General features: G+C 46.0%; 1 long non-coding RNA gene across 1 annotated transcript in view; it reads left to right on the top strand.

Moving 5' to 3' along the window:
* The first annotated feature begins 32 nt into the window (after positions 1 to 32).
* LOC140479206 (uncharacterized) overlaps positions 33 to 19,501 on the top strand; it is a 106,981-nt gene continuing 87,512 nt past the window's right edge. Inside the window, exon 1 of the long non-coding RNA XR_011960988.1 lies at positions 33 to 198. This is a non-coding gene — a long non-coding RNA (uncharacterized lncRNA). The remainder of the gene's footprint in view (positions 199 to 19,501) is intronic.

Genomic DNA, 19,501 nt, shown 5'->3' with positions numbered 1-19,501 from the left:
CAGGGCATTGAACACAGACTGAATTACTCAGTGATGCATGAATGAGATCAAGTTCTCAAGTCAACAGATGGTGGGGAAATTCAGCACAATACAGCAGGTAGCAACAGTGAAGAGAGGAACAATTCGCATTCCAAGTGACTCTTCCTCAAAACGGTCTGTTCTGAAGGAACTTTCGCGCAGAAATCACTGGATTGAAAGGTGAACTTTCTCTCTGTCTCTTTCTCCCCCTCCCTTCACAGAAGCACTATCTGAGGTAATGAGGGGGCACATTCTGAGGTACTGAGGGAGCACTTTCTGAGCTACCGAGGGAGCACTTTTTGAGATATTAAGGGTGCACTTTCTGAGGTATTGAGGAAGCACTATCTGAGGTACTGAGGGAGCTCTTTCTGAGGTATTAAGGAAGCACTACCTGAGGTACTGAGGGAGCACTTTCTGAGGTTTGAGAGAGCACTTTCTGTGGTCCTGAGTGTGCACTATCTGAGGAATTGAGCGAGTACTTTCTGAGGTATTGAGGGAGCACTATTTGAGGTACTGAGGGGCGACTTTCTGAGGTACTGAGTGTGCACTATCTGAGGTATTGAGGGAGCACTGTCTGAGGTATTGACGGTACTCCTTCTGAGGTATTGCATGAGTGCTTTCTGAGGTATTGAGGGAGTACTATCTGAGGTAACGAGGAAGCACCATGTGAGTACTGAGGGAACACTATTTGAGGAACTGAGGGAGCGTGTTCTGAGGTACTGAGGGAGCACTATTTGAGGTGTTGAGGAAGCACTATCTGAGCTATTGAGGGAGCATTGTATGAGGTACTGAGGAAGCACTGTATGAGGTACTGAGTGTGCACTATCTGATGTATTGAGGGGCTACTTTCTGAGGTATTGAACGAGTAATTTCTGAGGTATTGAGGGAGCAGTATCAGATGTACTGAGGGAGCACTTTCTGACGTATTGAGGGAGGACTTTCTGAGGTATTGAGGAAGCACTATCTGAGGTGCTGAGTTAGCACTATCTGAGGTACTGAGGGAGAACGTTCTGACATATAGAGGGTGCACTTTCTGAGGTATTGAGTGAGCACTATCTGAGGTATTGAGGGAGCATTTTCTGAGGTATTGAGGGAGTACTATCTGAGGTATTGATGGAGCACTATCTAGGTACTGAGGAAGCAGTTTCTCAGGTATTGAGTGAGCACTTTCTGAGGCAATGAGGGAGCATTATCAGAGGTATTGAGGGAGCACTTTCTGCAGTACTGCTGGAGCACCTTCTGAGGTACTTAGGAAGCACTATCTGAGGTATTGACGGTGCACTATGTGAGGTATTGAGAGAGCCTTTTCTGAGGTATTGAGGGAGCATTTTCTGAGGTACTGAAGGTGCACTATCTGAGGTACTGAGGGAGACCTTTCTGAGGTACTGAGGGAGTTCTTTCAGAGGTATTGAGGAAGCACTATCTGAGGGACTGAGGAAGCAGTCTCTGAGGTACTGAGGGAGCACCCACTGAGGTATTGAGGTAGATCTATCTGAGGTATTGAGGAACATTATCTGAGTTATTGAGGGAACACTTTCTGAGGTATTGAGGGAGCACTTTGTGAGGTATGGAAGGAGCTCTTTTTGAGGTATTCAGGGAGCACTTTCTGAGGTATGGAGGGCGCACTTTCTGAGGTATTGAACAAGCACTTTTTGAGCTACTGAGGGAGCAATATCTCAGGTTTTGAGGGAGCACTTTCTGAGGTATTGAGGAAGCACTATCTGAGGGACTGAGGAAGCACTCTCTGAGGTACTGAGGGAGCACTTTCTGAGGCATTGAGGAAGCACTACCAGAGGTACTGAGGGAGCACTCTCTGAGGTATTGAGGGAGATCTATCTGAGGTACTGAGGGAGCACTATCTGAGGTATTGAGGGAGCACATTCTGATTTATTGAGGAAGCAATTTTCTGAGGTACTGAGGGAGCACTTTCTGAGGTATTGAGTGAACACTTTCTGAGATATTGAGGGAGCATTATATGAGGTATTGAGAGAGCACTTTCTGAGGTTTTGAGGGAGCACTAGGTTAGGTATGGTGGAGCACTATCTGATGTATTGAGGGTGGACCTTCTGAGGTATTGAGGGAGGACTTTCTGAGGAATTGAGGAAGCACTATCAGAGGTATTGAGGGAGCATTATCTGAGGTATTGAGGGAGCATTATCTGAGGTACTGAGGGAGCACTATCTGAGGTACTGAGGGAGCACTATCTGACATACTGAGGGAAGATTATCTGAGGTACTGAGGGAGCACTTTCTGTGGGACTGAGGAAGCACTTTTTGAGGTATTGCGGGTGCACTATCTGAGGTATTGAGGGAGCACTTTCTGAGGTAGTGAGGGAGCAATTACTGAGGTATTGAGGGAGTACTATCTGAGGTATTGGGGGAGCACCTTCTGAGGTATTGAGTGAGTATTTTCTGAGGTATTGAGGAAGCACTATCTGAGGTACTGAGGGAGCACTTTCTGAGGTATTGAGGGAGCACTTTCTGACGTATTAAGGAAGCACTGTCTGAGGTACTGAGGGAGCAATTTCTGAGGTACTGAGTATGCACTATCTGAGGTATTGAGGGAGCACTGTCTGAGGTACTGAGTGTGCACTATCTGAGGTATTGAGGGAGCACTGTCTGAGTTGTGAGGAAGCACTGCCTGGAGTACAGAGTGTGCACTATCTGAGGTATTGAGGGGGCACTTTCTGAGGTATTGAGCGAGTAATTTCTGAGGTAGTGAGGGAGCAGTATCAGATGTACTGAGGCGGCACTTTATGACGTATTGAGGGTGCACTATCTGAGGGACTGAGTATGCAATGTCTGAGGTACTGTGGGAGCATGTTCTGAGGTATTGAGTTAGCACTATCTGAGGTAATGAGGGAGCACTTTCTGACATATAGAGGGTGCGTTTTCTAAGTTATTCAGTGAGCACTATCTGAGGTATTGAGGGAGCACTTTCTGAGGTATTGAGGGAGTACTATCTGTGGTATTGATGGAGCACTATCTAGGTACAGAGTAAGCAGTTTCTCAGGTATTGAGTGAGCACTTTCTGAGGTAATTAGGGAGCATTATCAGAGGTATTGAAGGAACACTTTCTGCAGTACAGCGGGAGCACCTTCTGAGGTACTTAGGAAGCACTATCTGAGGTACTGACGGTGCACTATGTGAGGTATTGAGGGAGCCTTTTCTGAGGTATTGAGGGAGCATTTTCTGAGGTACTGAGGGTGCACTATCTGAGTTACTGAGGGAGACCTTTCTGAGGTATTGAGGGAGTACTTTCTGAGGTACTGAGGGAGTACTTTCCGAGGTATTGAGCAAGCACTCTCTGAGGTACTGAGGAATAATATCTGAGGTATTGAGGGAGCACTATTTGATTAACTGAGAAAGCATTCTCTGAGTTACTGAGGGAGCACTTTCTGAGGCATTGAGAAAGCACTATCTGAGCTACTGTGGAAGCAATATCTCAGGTATTGAGGGAGCACTTTCTAAGGTATTGAGTGAGCACTTTCTGAGGCATTGAGAGTACTATCTGCGGAATTGATGGAGCACTATCTCGGTACTGAGGAAGCAGTTTCTGGGGTATTGAGTGAGCACTTTCTGAGGTAATGAGGGAGCATTATCAGAGGGAGCACTTTCTGCAGTACTGCAGAAGCACATTCTGAGGTACTTAGGAAGCACTATCTGAGATTCTGAAAGTGCACTATGTGAGGTATTGAGAGAGCCTTTTCTGAGGTATTGAGGGAGCATTTTCTGAGGTACTGAGGGTGCACTATCTGAGCTACTGAGGGAGCCCTTTCTGAGGTATTGAGGCAGTACTTTCAGAGGTACTGAGGGAGTACTTTCTGAGGTATTGAGCAAGCACTATCTGAGGTACTGAGGAAGTAATATCTGAGGTATTGAGGGAGCACTTTCTTAGGTTTGAGGAAGCACTATTTCATTTACTGAGGAAGCACTGTCTGAGGTACTGAGGGAGCATTTTCTGAGGTATTGAGAAAGCGCTATGTGAGGTACTGAGGGAGCAATGTCTCAGGTATGAAGGGAGCACTTTCTGAGGTATTGAGGAAACATTGTCTGATGTACTGAGGAAGCACTCTCTGAGGTACTGACGGAGCACATTCTAAGGTATTGAGGAGGCACGACCTGAGGTACTGAGGGAGCACCCTCTGAGGTATTGAGCGAGATCTATCTGAGGTATTGAGGAACACTATCTGAGGTATTGAGGAACACTATCTGAGGTATTGAGGGAACACTTTCTGAGGTATTGAGGGAGCACTTTCTGAGGTATGAAAGGAGCTCTTTTTGAGGTATTGAGGGAGCACTATTTGAGCTACTGAGGGAGCAATATCTCAGGTTTTGAGGGAGCACTTTCTGAGGTATTGAGGAGGCATTATCTGAGGTATGGAGGGAGCACTATCTGAGATATTGAGTGAACACTTTCTGAGATTTTAAGGAAGCAATATTCTGACGGACTGAAGGCGCACTTTCTGAGGTATTGAGTGAACACTTTCTGAGATATTGAGGGAGCATTATATGAGGTATTGAGGGAGCACTTTCTCAGGTATTGAGGGAGTGCTATCTAAGGTATAGGGAGCAAGGAGGTATTGAGGGAGCACATTCTGAGGTATTGAGGGAATACTTTCTGAGGTATTGAGGAAGCACTATCTGAGGTTTTGAGGGAGCACTTTCTGAGGTACTGAGGGAGCACTTTCTGAGGTATTGAGGGAATACTTTCTGAGGTATTGAGGAAGCACTATCTGAGGTTTTGAGGGAGCACTTTCTGAGGTACTGAGGGAGCACTTTCTGAGGTATTGAGGGAGCACTTTCTGAGGTACTAATGGTGCACTTTCTGAGGTATTGAGGAAGCGCTATCTGAGGTATTGAGGAAGCACTTTTTGAGGATCTGAAGAAGCATGATCTGAGGTATTGAGGGAGTGCTATCTGAGGTATTGAGGAAGCACTTTCTGAGGTAGTGAGGAAGCACTATCTGAGGGACTGAGGGAACATTAACTGAGATACTGAGGGAGCATTATCTGAGGTACTGAGGAAGCACTATCTGAGGTACTGAGGAAGCGTTATCTGAGGTACTGAGGGAGCACTTTCTGAGGTATTGAGGAAGCACTATCTGAACTACTGAGAGAGCAATATCTCAGGTATTGAGGGAGTACTTTCTGAGGTAATGAGGAAGCACTGTCTGAGGTACTGAGGGAGCACCCTCTGAGGTGCTGAGTGTGCACTATCTGAGGTATTGAGGAACACTTTCTGAGGTATTGAGGGAGCACATTCTGAGGTATGGAAGGAGCTCATTTTGAGGTATTGAGGGAGCACTATCTGAGGTATTGAACAAGCACTATTTGAGCTACTGAGGGAGCACTTTCTCAAATTTTGAGGGAGCATTTTCTGAGGTAATGAGGAGGCACTATCTGAGGTACTTTGGAAGCAGAGGTACTGAGGGAGCACTTTCTGAGGTATTGAGGAAGCACTACCTGAGGTACTGAGGGAGCACTCTCTGAGGTATTGAGGGAGATCTATCTGAGATATTGAGGAACACGTTCTGAGGTATTGAGGGAGCACTTTCTGAGATATGGAAGGATCTCTTTTTGAAGTATTGAGGGAGCACTATCTGAGGTACTGAGGGAGCGCTATCTGAGGTATTGAGGGAGCACTTTCTGAGGTATTGAGTGAACACTTTTTGAGATATTGAGGGATCATTATATGAGGTACTGAGGGAGCACTATCTGAGGTACTGAGGGAGCACTATCTGAGGTATTGTGGGAGCACTATCTGAGGTATTGAGGGAGAATTCTGAGGTATTGAGGGAGCAATTACTGAGGTATTGGGGGAGCACTATCTGAGGTATTGGGGGAGCTCCTTCTGAGGTATTGAGCGAGTATTTTCTGAGGTGTTGAGGAAGCACAATCTGAGGTACTGAGGGAGCACTTTCTGACGTATTGAGGAACCACTGTCAGACGTATTAAGGAAGCAGTGTCTGAGGTACTGAGGGAGCAATTTCTGAGGTACTGAGTGTGCACTATCTGAGGTATTGAGGGAGCACTGTCTGAGTAGTGAGGAAGCACTGCCTGAAGTACAGAATGTGCACTATCTGAGGTATTGAGGGAGCACTTTCTGAGGTATTGAGCAAGCTCCATCTGAGGTACTGATGGAGAACTTTCTAACATATAGAGCGTGCACTTTCTAAGGTATTGAGTGAGCACTATCTGAGGTATTGATGAAGCACTATCTAGGTACTGAGAAAGCAATTTCTGAGGTATTGAGTGGGCACTTTCTGAGGTAATGTGGGAGCATTATCAGAGGTATTGAGGGAGCATTATCTGAGGTATTGAGAGAGCACTCTCTGCAGTACTGCGGGAGCACCTTCTGAGGTACTTAGGAAGCACTATCTGAGATATTGACGGTGCACTATGTGAGGTATTGAGAGAGCCTTTTCTGAGATATTGAGGGAACATTTTCTGAGGTACTGAGGGTGCACTATTTGAGGTTTTGAAGGAGCATTTTCTGAGGTATTGAGGGAGCATTTTCTGAGATACTGATGGTGCACTATCCGAGGTATTGAGGGAGCAGGATCTGAGGTACTGATGGTGCACTTCCTGAGGTATTGAGGGAGTACTTTCTGAGGTACTGAGGTAGTACTTTCCAAGGTATTGAGCAAGCACTATCTGAGGTACTGAGGAATAATATCTGAGGTATTGAGGGAGCACTTTCTGAAGAATTGAGGGAGCACTATTTGATTTACTGAGGAAGCACTCTCTGAGTTACTGAGAGAGCACTTTCGGAGGTATTGAGAAAGCACTATCTGAGGTACTGAGGGAGCACTATCTGAGGTATGGAGGGAGCACTTTCTGAGTTATTGAGCAAACACATTCTGAGCTACTGTGGGAGCAATGTCTCAGGTATTGAGGGAGCACAATCTGATGTACTGAGGGAGCACTCTCTGAGGTATTGAGGGAGATCTATCTGAGGTATTGAGGAACACTCTCTGAGGTATAGAGGGAACACTTTCTGAGGTAGTGAGGGTGCACTTTCTGAGGTATGGAAGGAGCTGTTTTTGAGGTATTGATGGAGCACTATCTGAGGTACTGAGGGAGCACAATCTGAGATATTGAGGGAGCACTTTCTGAGGTATTGAGGAAACAATTTTTCTGAAGTACTGAAGGTGAACTTTCTGAGGTATTGAGTGAACACTTTCTGCAAAATTGAGGGAGCATTATATGAGTTACTGAGGGAGCACTTTCTGAAGTATTGAGGGAGCACTATCTGAGCTATTGAGGGAGCATTATCTGTGATACTGAGGGAGCACTTTCTGAGGTACTGAGGGACCACTTTCTGAGGTATTAATAGTGCACTTTTTGAGGTATTGAGGAAGCACTATCTGAGGTAGTGATGAAGCACTCTCTAAGGTACTGAGGGAGCATTATCTGAAGTACAGAGTGTGCACTATCTGACGTATTGAGGAAGCACTATCTGAGGTAGTGATGAAGCACTCTCTAAGGTACTGAGGGAGCATTATCTGAGGTACTGAGGGAGCACTTTCTGTGGTACTGAGGAAGCACTTTCTGAGGTATTGAGAGTGCACTATCTGAGGTATTGAGGGAGCACTTTCTGAGGTATTGAGGGAGCAATAACTGAGGTGTTGAGAGAGCACTATCTGAGGTATTGGGGGAGCTCCTTCTGAGGTATTGAGCGAGTATTTTCTGAGGTATTGAGGAAGCACGATCTGAGGTACTGAGGGAGCACTTTCTGACGTATTAAGGAAGCACTGTCCGACGCATTGAGGGAGCAATTTCTAAGTTGTGAGGAAGCACTGCCTGAAGTACAGAGTGTGCACTATCTGACGTATTGAGGGAGCACTTTCTAAGATATTGAGTGAGGACTATCTGAGGTATTGAGGGAGCACTTTCTGAGGTATTGATGGAGTACTGTCTGAGGTATTGAGGGAGCACTTCCTGAGGTATTGAGGGAGTACTATCTGAGGTATTGATGGAGCACTATCTAGGTATTGAGGAAGCAGTTTCTCAGGTATTGAGTGAGCACTTTCTGAGGTAATTTGGGAGCATTATCAGAGGTATTGAGGGAGCACTTTCTGCAGTACTGCGGGAGCACCTTCTGAGGTACTTAGGAAGCACTATCTGAGGTACTGACGGTGCACTATGTGAGGTATTGAGAGAGCCATTTCTGAGGTATTGAGGGAGCATTTTCTGAGGTACTGAGGGTGCATGATCTGAGATACTGATGGTGCACTATCTGAGGTACTGAGGGAGCCCTTTCTGAGGTATTGAGGGAGCACTGTCTGAGGTATTGAGGAAACAATTTTCTGAAGTACTGAAGGTGCACTTTCTGAGGTATTGAGTGAACACTTTCTGAGATATTGAGGGAGCGTTATGAGGTACTGAGGGAGCACTTTCTGAGGTATTGAGGGAACATTATCTGTGGAACTGAGGGAGCACTATCTGAGGTTCTGAGGGAGACTATCTGAGGTATTAATTGTGCACTTTCTGAGGTATTGAGGAAGCGCGATCTGAGATATTGAGGGAGAACTATCTGAGGTTTGGAGGGAGCGCTTTCTGATGTAGTGAGGAAGCACTATCTGAGGTATTGAGGGAACATTATCTGACATACTGAGAGAGCATTATCTGAGGTACTGAGGGAGCACTTTCTGTGGTACTGAGGAAGCACTTTCTGAAGTATTGAGGGTGCACTATCTGAGGTATTGAGGGAGCACTGTCTGAGTACTGAGGAAGCGCTGCCTGAAGTACAGAGAGTGCACTATCTGAAGTATTGAGGGAGCACTTACTGAGGTATTGTGGGAGCATTTTCTAAAGTATTGAGGTAGCACTTTCTGAGGTATTGAGGGAGAACCTTCTGAGGGACTTAGGAAGCACTATCTGAGTTATTGAGGGTGCACTACCTGAGGTATTGAGGGTGCACTACCTGCGGTATTGAGGGAGCACTATCTGAGGTACTGAGGGTGTACTATCTGAGGTATTGATGGAGCATTTTCTGAGGTACTGAAGGTGCGCTGGCAAAGGTATTGAGGGAGCACTATCTGAGGTATTGAGGGAGCGCTATATGAGGAATTGAGGGAGCACTTTCTTAGGTAATGAGGGACGGACTATCTGAGGTACTGAGGTAGCCCTTTCTGAGGTATTGGGTGTGCAGTATCTGAGGTACTGAGGGAGCACTTTCTGAGGTATTGAGCAAGCATTTCCTGAGGTACTGAGGGAGCACTCTCTGAGGTATTAAGGGAGATATATCTGAGGTATTGAGGAACACTATCTGAAGTATTGAGGGAGCACTATCTGAGGAACTGAGGGAGCACTATCTGATGTACTGAGGTAGCACTTTCTGAGGTATTGAGTGAGCACTTTCTGAGCTATTGAGTGAGCATTATATGAAGTACTGAATTAGCACTTTCTGAGGTATTGAGGGAGCAAAATCTAAGGCATGGGGAGCACTATCTGAGATATTGAGGGAGCACTTCCTGAGGTATTGTGGGTGCTCCTTCTGAGGTACTGAGGGAGCACTTGCTGACGTACTGAGTGTGCACTATCTGTGGTACCGAGGAAGCACTTTCTGAGGTATTGAAGAAGTACAATGTGAGTGCTGAGGGAGCACTATCTGAGGTACTGAGGAAGCACTATCTGAGGTACTGAGGAAGCACTATCTGAGTTATTGAGGGTGCACTATCTGAGGTAGTGAGGGAGCATTTTCGGAGGTATTGAAGGACCATTTTCTGAGGTACTGGCAGTGCACTATCTGAGGTATTGAGGGAGCACTATCTGAGGTATTGAGGGAGTACTTTCTGAGGTACTGAGGGAGTACATTCTGTGGTAGTGAGCAAGCACTATCTGAGGTACTGAGGAAGTACTATCTGAGGTATTGAGGAAGCACTATTTGACTTACTGAGGAAGCATTCCCTGAGGTACTGAGGGAGTACATTCTGAGGTATTGCGGAAGCACTATGTGAGGTACTGAGGGAGCAATATCTCAAGTATCGAGGGAACACTTTCTGAGGTATTGCGGGAGATCCATCAAAGGTATTGAGGAACACTATCTGAGGTATTGAGGGAGCACTTTCTGAGGTATTGCGGAAGCACTCCGTGAGGTACTGAGTTTTCAATAACTCAAGTATTGAGGAACACTTTCTGAGGTACTCAGGAAGCACTGCCTAAGGTACTGAGGGAGCACTTTCTGAGGTATTGAGAAAGCACTGCCTGAGGTACTGAGGGAGCACTCTTTGAGGTTTTCAGGGAGATCTATGTGAGGTATTGAGGAACACTATCTGAGGTATTGAGGGAGCACTCTCTGAGGAACTGAGAGAGCACTATCTGAGGTATTGAGGTTGAACTTTCTGAGATATTGAGGGAGTACTATCTAAGGTATGGGGGAGCACTATCTGAGGTATTGAGGGATCACACTCTGAGGTATTGAGGGAGCATTATCTGTGGTGCTGAAGAAGCACTTTCTGAGGTATTAAGGGTGCACTTTCTGAGGTATTGAGGAAGCACTATCTGAGGTATTGAGGCAGCACTTTATGAGGTTCTGATGAAGCACTCTCTGAGGTACTGAGGGAGCATTATCTGAGGTACAGAGGGAGCACTTTCTGACGTATTAAGGAAGCACTGTCTGACGTATTGAGAGAGCAATTTCTGAGTTGTGAGGAAGCACTGCCTGAAGTACAGAGTGTGCACTATCTGACGTATTGAGGGAGCACTTTCTAAGGTATTGAGTGAGCACTATCTGAGGTATTGAGGGAACACTTTATGAGGTATTGAGGGAGCAATTACTGAGGTATTGAGGGAGCAATATCTGAGGTATTTGGGGAGCTCCTTCTGTGGTATTGAGCGAGTATTGTCTGCGGTATTGAGGAAGCATTATCTGAGGTACTGAGGGAGCACTTTCTGACGTATTTGGAAGCACTGTCCGACATATTGAGGGAGCAATTTCTGAGTTGTGAGGAAGCACTGCATGAAGTCCAGAGTGTGCACTATCTGAGGGAGCACTTTCTAAGGTATTGAGGGAGCACTTTCTAAGGTATTGTGTGAGGACTATCTGAGGTATTGAGGGAGCACTTTCTGAGATATTGAGGAAGCATTATCTGACATACTGAGGGAGCATTATCTGAGGTACTGAGGGAGCACTTTCTTTGGTACTGAGGAAGCACTTTCTGAGGTATTGAGGATGCACTATCGGAGGTATTGCGGGAACACTTTTTGTGGTATAAAGGGAGCACTACCTGAGGTATTGAGGGAGCACATTCTGAGGTATTGAGGGAGCACCTTCTGAGGTATTGAGGAAGCACTATCTGAGCAATTGAGGGAGCATTATCTGTGGTACTGTGGGAGCACACTTTCTGTGGTACTGAGGGAGGACATCTGAGGTATTAAGCGTGCACTTTTTGAGGTATTGAGGAAGCGCTAGCGGAGGAAGTGATGAAGCACTCTCTAAGGTACTGAGGGAGCATTATCTGAGGTACTGAGGGAGCACTTTCTGTGGTACTGAGGAAGCACTATCTGAGGTACTGAGGAAGCACTTTCTGAGGTATTGAGGGTGCACTTTCTGAGGTAGTGAGGGAGCAATAACTGAGGTATTGAGGGAGCACTATCAGATGTATTGGAGGAGCGCCTTCTGTGGTATTGAGCGAGTATTTTCTGAGTTATTGAGGGAGCACTATCTGAGGCACTGAGGGAGCACTTTCTGACGTATTGAGGAAGCACTGTCCGACATATTGAGGGAGTAATTTCTGAGTTGTGAGGAAGCACTGCCTTAAGTACAGAGTGTGCACTATCTGACGTATTGAGCGAGCACCTTGTAAGGTATTGAGTGAGAACTATCTGAGGTATTGAGGGAGCACTTTCTGAGGTATTGAGGAAGCACTATCTGAGGTACTGAGGGAGCATTATCCGACATACTGAGGGAGCATTATCTGAGGTACTGAGGGAGCACTTTCTTTGGTACTGAGGAAACACTTTCTGAGGTATTGAGGGTGCACTATCGGAGGTATTGCGGGAACACTTTCTGAGGTATTGCGTGAACACTTTTTGTGGTATAAAGGGAGCACTCCTTAGGTATTGAGGGAGCACTATCTTAGGTATGGGGGAGCACTATCTGAGGTATTGAGGGAGCACATTCTGAGGTATTGTGGGAACACCTTCTGAGGTATTGAGGAAGCACTATCTGAGCTATTGAGGGAGCATTATCTGTGGTACTGAGGGACCACTTTCTGAGGTACTGAGGGAGCACTTTCTGAGGTATTGAGGAAGTGCTCTCGGAGGAAGTGATGAAGCACTCTCTAAGGTACTGAGGGAGCATTATCTGAGGTACTGAGGGAGCACTTTCTGTGGTACTGCGGAATCACTTTCTGAGGTATTGCGGGTGCAGTATCTGAGGTATTGAGGGAGCACTTTCTGAGGTAGTGAGGGGGCAATTACTGAGGTATTGAGGGAACGCTATCTGATGTATTTGGGGCGCGCCTTCTGAGGTATTGAGCGAGTATTTTCTGAGTTATTGAGGAAGCACTATCTGAGGCACTGAGGGAGCACTTTCTGACGTAGTAAGGAAGCACTGTCCAACATATTGAGGAAGCAATTTCTGAGTTGTGAGGAAGCTCTGCCTGAAGTACAGAGTGTGCACTATCTGACGTATTGAGGGAGCACTTTGTAAGGTATTGAGTGAGAACTATCTGAGGTATTGAGGGAGCACTTTCTGAGGTATTGAGGAAGCACTATCTGAGGGACTGAGGGAGCACTTTCTGAGGTATTAATGGTGCACTTTTGAGGTATTGAGGAGGCGCTATCTGAGGTATTGGAGGAGCAATTTTTGAGGATCTGAAGAAGCGTGATCTGAGATATTGAGGGAGTGCTATCTGAGGTATTGAGGGAGCGCTTTCTGAGGTAGTGAGGAAGCACTATCTGAGGTGTTGAGGGAACATTATCTGACATACTGAGGGAACACTTTCTAATGTACTGAGGAAGCATTTTCTGAGGTATTGAGGGAGCACTTTCTGAGGTACTGAGGAAGCACTACCTGAGGTACTGAGGAAGAATTATCTGACATACTGAGGGAGCATTATCTGAGGTACTGAGGGAGCACTTTCTGTGGTTGAACTATCTGAGATACTGAGGAAGCACTGTCTGAGGTATTGAGGGTGCACTATCTGAGGTATTGATGGAGCACTTTCTGAGGTATTGAGGGAGCAATTACTGAGATATTGAGGGAGCACTATCTGAGGTATTGAGGGAGCTCCTTCTAAGGTATGGAGCAAGTATTTTCTGAGGTATTGAGGAAGTACTATCTGATGTACTGAGGGAGCACTTTCTGACGTATTGAGGAAATACTGTCCGACGTATTAAGGAAGCACTGTCTGAGGTACTGAGTGTGCACTATCTGAGCTATTGAGGGAGCACTGTCTGAGTACTGAGGAAGCACTGCCTGAAGTACAGAGAGTGCACTAGCTTAAGTATTGAGGGAGCACTTTCTGAGGTATTGAGTGAGCATTATCTAAAGTATTGAGTGAGCACTTTCTGAAGTATTGAGGGTGCACTACCTGAGGTGATGAGGGAGCACTTTCTGTTGTAGTGATGGAGCACTTTCTGAGGTACTGAGGGTGTACTATCTGAGGAATTGTTGGAGCATTTTCTGAGGTACTGAAGGTGTGCTGGCTAAGGTATTCAGGGAGTACTATCTGAGGTATTGAGGGAGCACTTTCTGAGGTAATGGGTGTGCACTATCTGAGGAACTGAGGAAGCACGATCTGAGGTACTGAGGGAGTACTTTCTGTGGTATTGAGCGAGAACTATCTGAGATACTGAGGAAGCACTATCTGCGGTATTGAGGGAGCACTTTCTGAAGTATTGAGGAAGCTCTATCTGAGGTACTGAGGAAGCACTATCTGAGGTACTGAGGAAGCACTATCTGAGGTACTGAGGAAGCACGTTCTGAGGTATTGAGGGTGCACTATCTGAGGTATTGAGGGAGCACTGTCTGAGTACTCAGCAAGCACTGCCTGAAGTACAGAGAGTGCACTATCTGAAATACTGAGGGAGCACTTTCTGAAGTATTGAGGAAGCTCTATCTGAGGTACTGAGGAAGCACTTTCTGAGGTATTGAGTGAGCACTATCTGAGGTATTGAGGGAGCACTTACTGAGGTATTGTGGGAGCATTTTCTAAAGTATTGAGGGAGCACTTTCTGAGGTATTGAGGGAGAACCTTCTGAGGGACTTAGGAAGCACTATCTGAGTTATTGAGGGTGCACTATCTGAGGTATTGAGGGTGCACTATCTGAGGTATTGAGGGAGGCTTTTCTGAGGTATTGAGGGTGCACTCGCTGAAGTAATGAGGGAACACTTTCTGAGGTAGTGAGGGAGCACTTTCTGAGGTACTGAGGGTGTACTATCTGAGGTATTGATGGAGCATTTTCTGAGGTACTGAAGGTGCGCTGGCAAAGGTATTGAGGGAGCACTATCTGAGGTATTGAGGGAGCACTATCTGAGGAATTGAGGGAGCACTTTCTGAGGTAATGAGGGACGGATTATCTGAGGTATTGAGGTAGCCCTTTCTGAGGTATTGGGTGTGCAGTATCTGAGGTAATGAGGAAGCACTATCTGAGGTATTGAGGGAGCACTTTCTGAGGTATTGAGGAAGCCCTATTTGATTTGCTGAGAAAGCACTCTCTGAGGTACTGAGGGAGCACTTTCTGAGGTATTGAGGAAGCACTATCTGAGATACTGAGGGAGTACTGTCTGAGGTATTGAGCAAGCACTATCTGAGGTACTGAGGGTACAATATCTCAGGTATTGAGGGAGCACTTACTGAGGTATTGAGGAAGCACTATCTGAGGTACTGAGGGTGCAATATCTCAGGTATTGAGGGACCACTTTCTGAGGTATTGAGCAAGCATTTCCTGAGGTACTGAGGGAGCACTCTCTGAGGTATTGAGGGTGATCTATCTGAGGTATTGAGGGAGATCTATCTGAGGTATTGAGGAACACTATCTGAAGTATTGAGGGAGCACTCTCTGAGGTATTGAGGGTACTCCTGAGGTATGGAAGAAGCTCTTTCTGAGGTATTGAGGGAGCACTATTTGAGGAACTGAGGAAACACTATCTGAGGAACTGTGGGAACACTATCTGAGGTATTGAGGGAGCACTTTGTGAGGTAGTGAGGGAGCAATAACTGAGGTATTGAGGGAGCACTACCTGAGGTATTTGGAGGGCTCCTTCTGTGGTATTGAGCGAGTATTTTCTGAGGTATTAAGGAAGCATTATCTGAGGTAGTGAGGGAGCACTTTCTGACATATTAAGGAAGCACTGTCCGACATATTGAGGGAGCAATTTCTGAGTTGTGAGGAAGCACTGTCTGAAGTACAGAGTGTGCACTATCTGACGTATTGAGCAAGCACTTTGTAAGGTATTGAGTGAGAACTATCTGAGGTATTGAGGGAGCACTTTCTGAGGTATTGAGGAAGCACTATCTGAGGTACTGAGGGAGCATTATCTGACATACTGAGGGAGCATTATCTGAATACTGAGGGAGCACTTTCTTTGGTACTGAGGAAGCACTTTCTGAGGTATTGAGGGTGCACTATCGGAGGTATTGCGTGAACACTTTTTGTGGTATAAAGGGAGTACTAGCTGAGGTATTGAGGGAGCACTATCTTAGGTATGGGTGAGCACTATGTGAGGTATTGAGGGAGCACATTCTGAGGTATTGAGGGAGCACCTTCTGAGGTATTGAGGAAGCACTATCTGAGCTATTGAGGGAGCATTATCTGTGGTACTGAGGGAGCACTTTCTGAGGTATTAAGGGTGCACTTTTTGAGGTATTGAGGAAGCGCTATCTGAGGTAGTGATGAAGCACTCTCTAAGGTACTGAGGGAGCATTATCTGAGGTACTGAGGGAGCACTTTCTGTGGTACTGAGGAAGCACATTCTGAGGTATTGCGGGTGCACTATGTGAGGTATTGAGGGAGCACATTCTGAGGTATTGGGGGAGCGCCTTCTGAGGTATTGAGCGAGTATTTTCTGAGTTATTGAGGAAGCACTATCTGAGGTACTGAGGGAGCACTTTTTGACGTATTAAGGAAGCACTGTCCAACATATTGAGGGAGTAATTTCTGAGTTGTGAGGAAGCACTGCCTGAAGTGCAGAGTGTGCACTATCTGACGTATTGAGCAAGCACTTTGTAAGGTATTGAGTGAGAACTATCTGAGGTATTGAGGGAGCATTTTCTGAGGTATTGAGGAAGCACGACCTGAGGTACTGAGGGAGCACTTTCTGAGGTATTGAGGGAGCATTTTCTGAGGTATTGAGGAAGCACGACCTGAGGTACTGAGGGAGCACTTTCTGAAGTATGAAAGGAGCTCTTTTTGAGGTATTGAGGGAGCACTATTTGAGGTATGGAGGGAGGACTTTCTGAGGTATTGAGCAAGCACTATTTGAGCTACTGAGGGAGCAATATCTCAGGTTTTGAGGGAGATCTATCTGAGGTATTGAGGAACACTATCTGAGGTATTGAGGAGGCAGTATCTGATGTACTGAGGAAGCACTCTCTGAGGTATTGAGGGAGATCTATCTGAGGTATTGAGGAAAACTTTCTGAGGCATTGAGGGAGCAATCTTCTGAAGTACTGAGGGAGCACTTTATGAGGTATTGAGTGAACATTTTCTGAGGTATTGAGGGAGCATTATATGAGGTATTGAGGGAGCGCTATCTTAGGTACTGAGGAAGCATTATCCGACATACTGAGGGAGCATTATCTGAGGTACTGTGAGAGCACTATCTGAGGTAGTGAAGGAGAACTTTCTGTGGTACTGAGGAAGCCCTTTCTGAGGTATTGCAGGTGTACTATCTGAGGTATTGAGAGAGTACTTTCTGTGGTATTGAAGGAGCAATTACTGAGGTATTGAGGGAGCATTATCTGAGATATTGAGGGAACTCCTTCTGAGGTATTGAGCGAGTATTTTCTGAGGCATTGAGGAAGCACTATCTGAGGTACTGAGGGAGCACTTTCTGACGTATTAAGGAAGCACTGTCTGAGGTACTGAGGGAGCAATTTCTGAGGTACAGAGTGTGCACTATCTGAGGTATTGAGTGAGCATTATCTAAAGTATTGAGTGAGCATTTTCTGAGGTACTTAGGAAGCATTATCCGAGGTATTGAGAGAACACTTTCTGTGGTAATGAGGGAGCACCTTCTGAGGTACTGAGGGTGTACTATCTGAGGTATTGATGGAGCATTTTCTGTTGTATTGAAGGTTCGCTGGCTAAGGTACTCAGGGAGCACTAACTGAGGTATTGAGGGAGCACATTCTGAGGTAATGAGGGAGCACTTTCTGAGGTATTAAGGGTGCACTTTTTGAGGTATTGAGGAAGCGCTATCTGAGGTAGTGATGAAGCACTCTCTAAGGTACTGAGGGACAATTATCAGAGGTACTGAGGAAGCACTTTCTGAGGTGTTGAGGGAGCACTTTCTGAGGTACGGAGGAAGCACTATCTGAGGTACTGAGAAAGCATTATCTGACATACTGATGGAACATTATCTGAGGTATTGAGGCAGCACTTTCTGAGGTTCTGACGAAGCACTCTCTGAGGTACTGAGGGAGCATTATCTGAGGTACAGAGGGAGCACTTTCTGACGTATTACGGAAGCACTGTCCGACCTATTGAGGGAGCAATGTCTGAGTTGTGAGGAAGCACTGCCTGAAGTACAGAGTGTGCACTATCTGACGTATTGAGGGAGCACTTTCTAAGATATTGAGTGAGAACTCTCTGAGGTATGGAGGGAGCACTTTCTGAGGTACTGAGGAAGCAATATCTGAGGGACTGAGAGAGCATTATCTGACATACTGAGGGAGCATTATCTGATGTACTGAGGGAGCACTTTCTGTGATACTGAAGGAGCACTATCTGAGGTATTGAGTGTGCACTATCTTAGTTATTGAGCGAGCACTGTCTGAGTACTGAGGAAGCACTCCCTGAAGTACAGAGTGTGCACTATCTGAAGTACTGAGGAAGCACTTTCTGAGGTATTGAGGGTGCACTATCTGAGGTATTGAGGGAGCATTTTCTGAAGTATTGAGTGAGCACTATCTGAGGTATTGACGGAGTACTTACTGAGGTATTGTGGGAGCATTTTCTAATGTTTTGAGGGAGCACTTTCTGAGGTATTGAGGGTGCACCTTTTGAGATATTGAGGAAGCGCTATCTGAAGTAGTGATGAAGCACTTTCTAAGGTACAGAGGGAGCATTATCTGAGGTAGTGAGGAAGCACTATCTGAGGTACTGAGGGAGGATTATCTGACATACTGATGGAGTATTTTCTGAGGTACTGAGGGAAAACTTTTTGTGGTACTGAGGAAGCACTTTCTGAGGTATTGAGAGTGCACAATCTGAGGTAGTGAGGGAGCACTTTCTGAGGTAGTGAGGGAGCAATAACTGAGGTATTGAGGGTGCACTATCTGAGGTATTGAGGGAGCACTTTCTGAGGTGGTGAGGGAGCAATTACTGAGGTATTGAGGGATCACTTTCTGTGGTAGTGAGGGAGCACTTTCTGAGGTATTGAGGGTTCACTATCTGAGGTACTGATGGAGCACTTTCTGAGGTATTGAGGGAGCACTATCTGAGGTACTGAGGGAGTACTGTCTGAGGTATTGAGCAAGCACTATCTGAGGTACTGAGGGTGCAATATCTCGGGTATTGAGGGAGCACTTACTGAGGTTTTGAGCAAGCACTAAGTGAGGTACTGAGGTCGCAATATCTCAGGTACTGAGGGAGCACTTTCTGAGGTATTGAGCAAGCATTGCCTGAGGTACTGAGGGAACCTTCTCTGAGGTATTGAGGGAGATCTATCTGAGGTATTGAGGAACACTATCTGAAGGTATTGAGGGAGCACTATCTGTGGGATTGCGGGAGCACTTTCTGAGGTATTGAGAGTGTACTATCTGAGGTATTGATGGAGCACTTTCTGAGATACTGAAGGTGCGCTGTCTAAGGTATTCAGGGAGCACTATCTGAGGTATTGAGGGACTGACAATCTAAGGTACAGAGGGAGCCATTTCTGACGTATTGGGTGTGCACTATCTGAGGAACTGAGGAAGCACTATCTGAGGTATTGAGGGAGTACGTTCTGAGGTACTGAGGGAGTAGTTTCTGAGGTATTGAGGAAGAACTTTCTGAGGTATTGAGGAAGCACTATCTGAGATACTGAGGGAGTACTGTCTGAGGTATTCAGCAAGCACTATCTGAGGTACTGAGGGTGCAATATCTCGGGTATTGAGGGAGCACTTACTGAGGTATTGAGGAAGCACTTTTTGATGTACTGATGAAGCAATCTCTGAGGTACTGAGGGAGCACTTTCTGAGGTATTGAGCAAGCATTGCCTGAGGCACTGAGCGAGCCCTCTCTGAGGTATTGAAGGAGATCTATCTGAGGTATTGAGGAACACTGTCTGAAGTATTGAGGGAGCACTATCTGATGTACTGTGGGAGC

Source organism: Chiloscyllium punctatum, chromosome 6, assembly GCF_047496795.1.
Source record: "Chiloscyllium punctatum isolate Juve2018m chromosome 6, sChiPun1.3, whole genome shotgun sequence".
NCBI classification, from domain to species: Eukaryota; Metazoa; Chordata; class Chondrichthyes; order Orectolobiformes; family Hemiscylliidae; genus Chiloscyllium; species Chiloscyllium punctatum.
The sequence above is the reverse complement of the archived record's forward strand: the minus strand, read 5'-3'. Positions and strand labels throughout refer to the sequence as shown.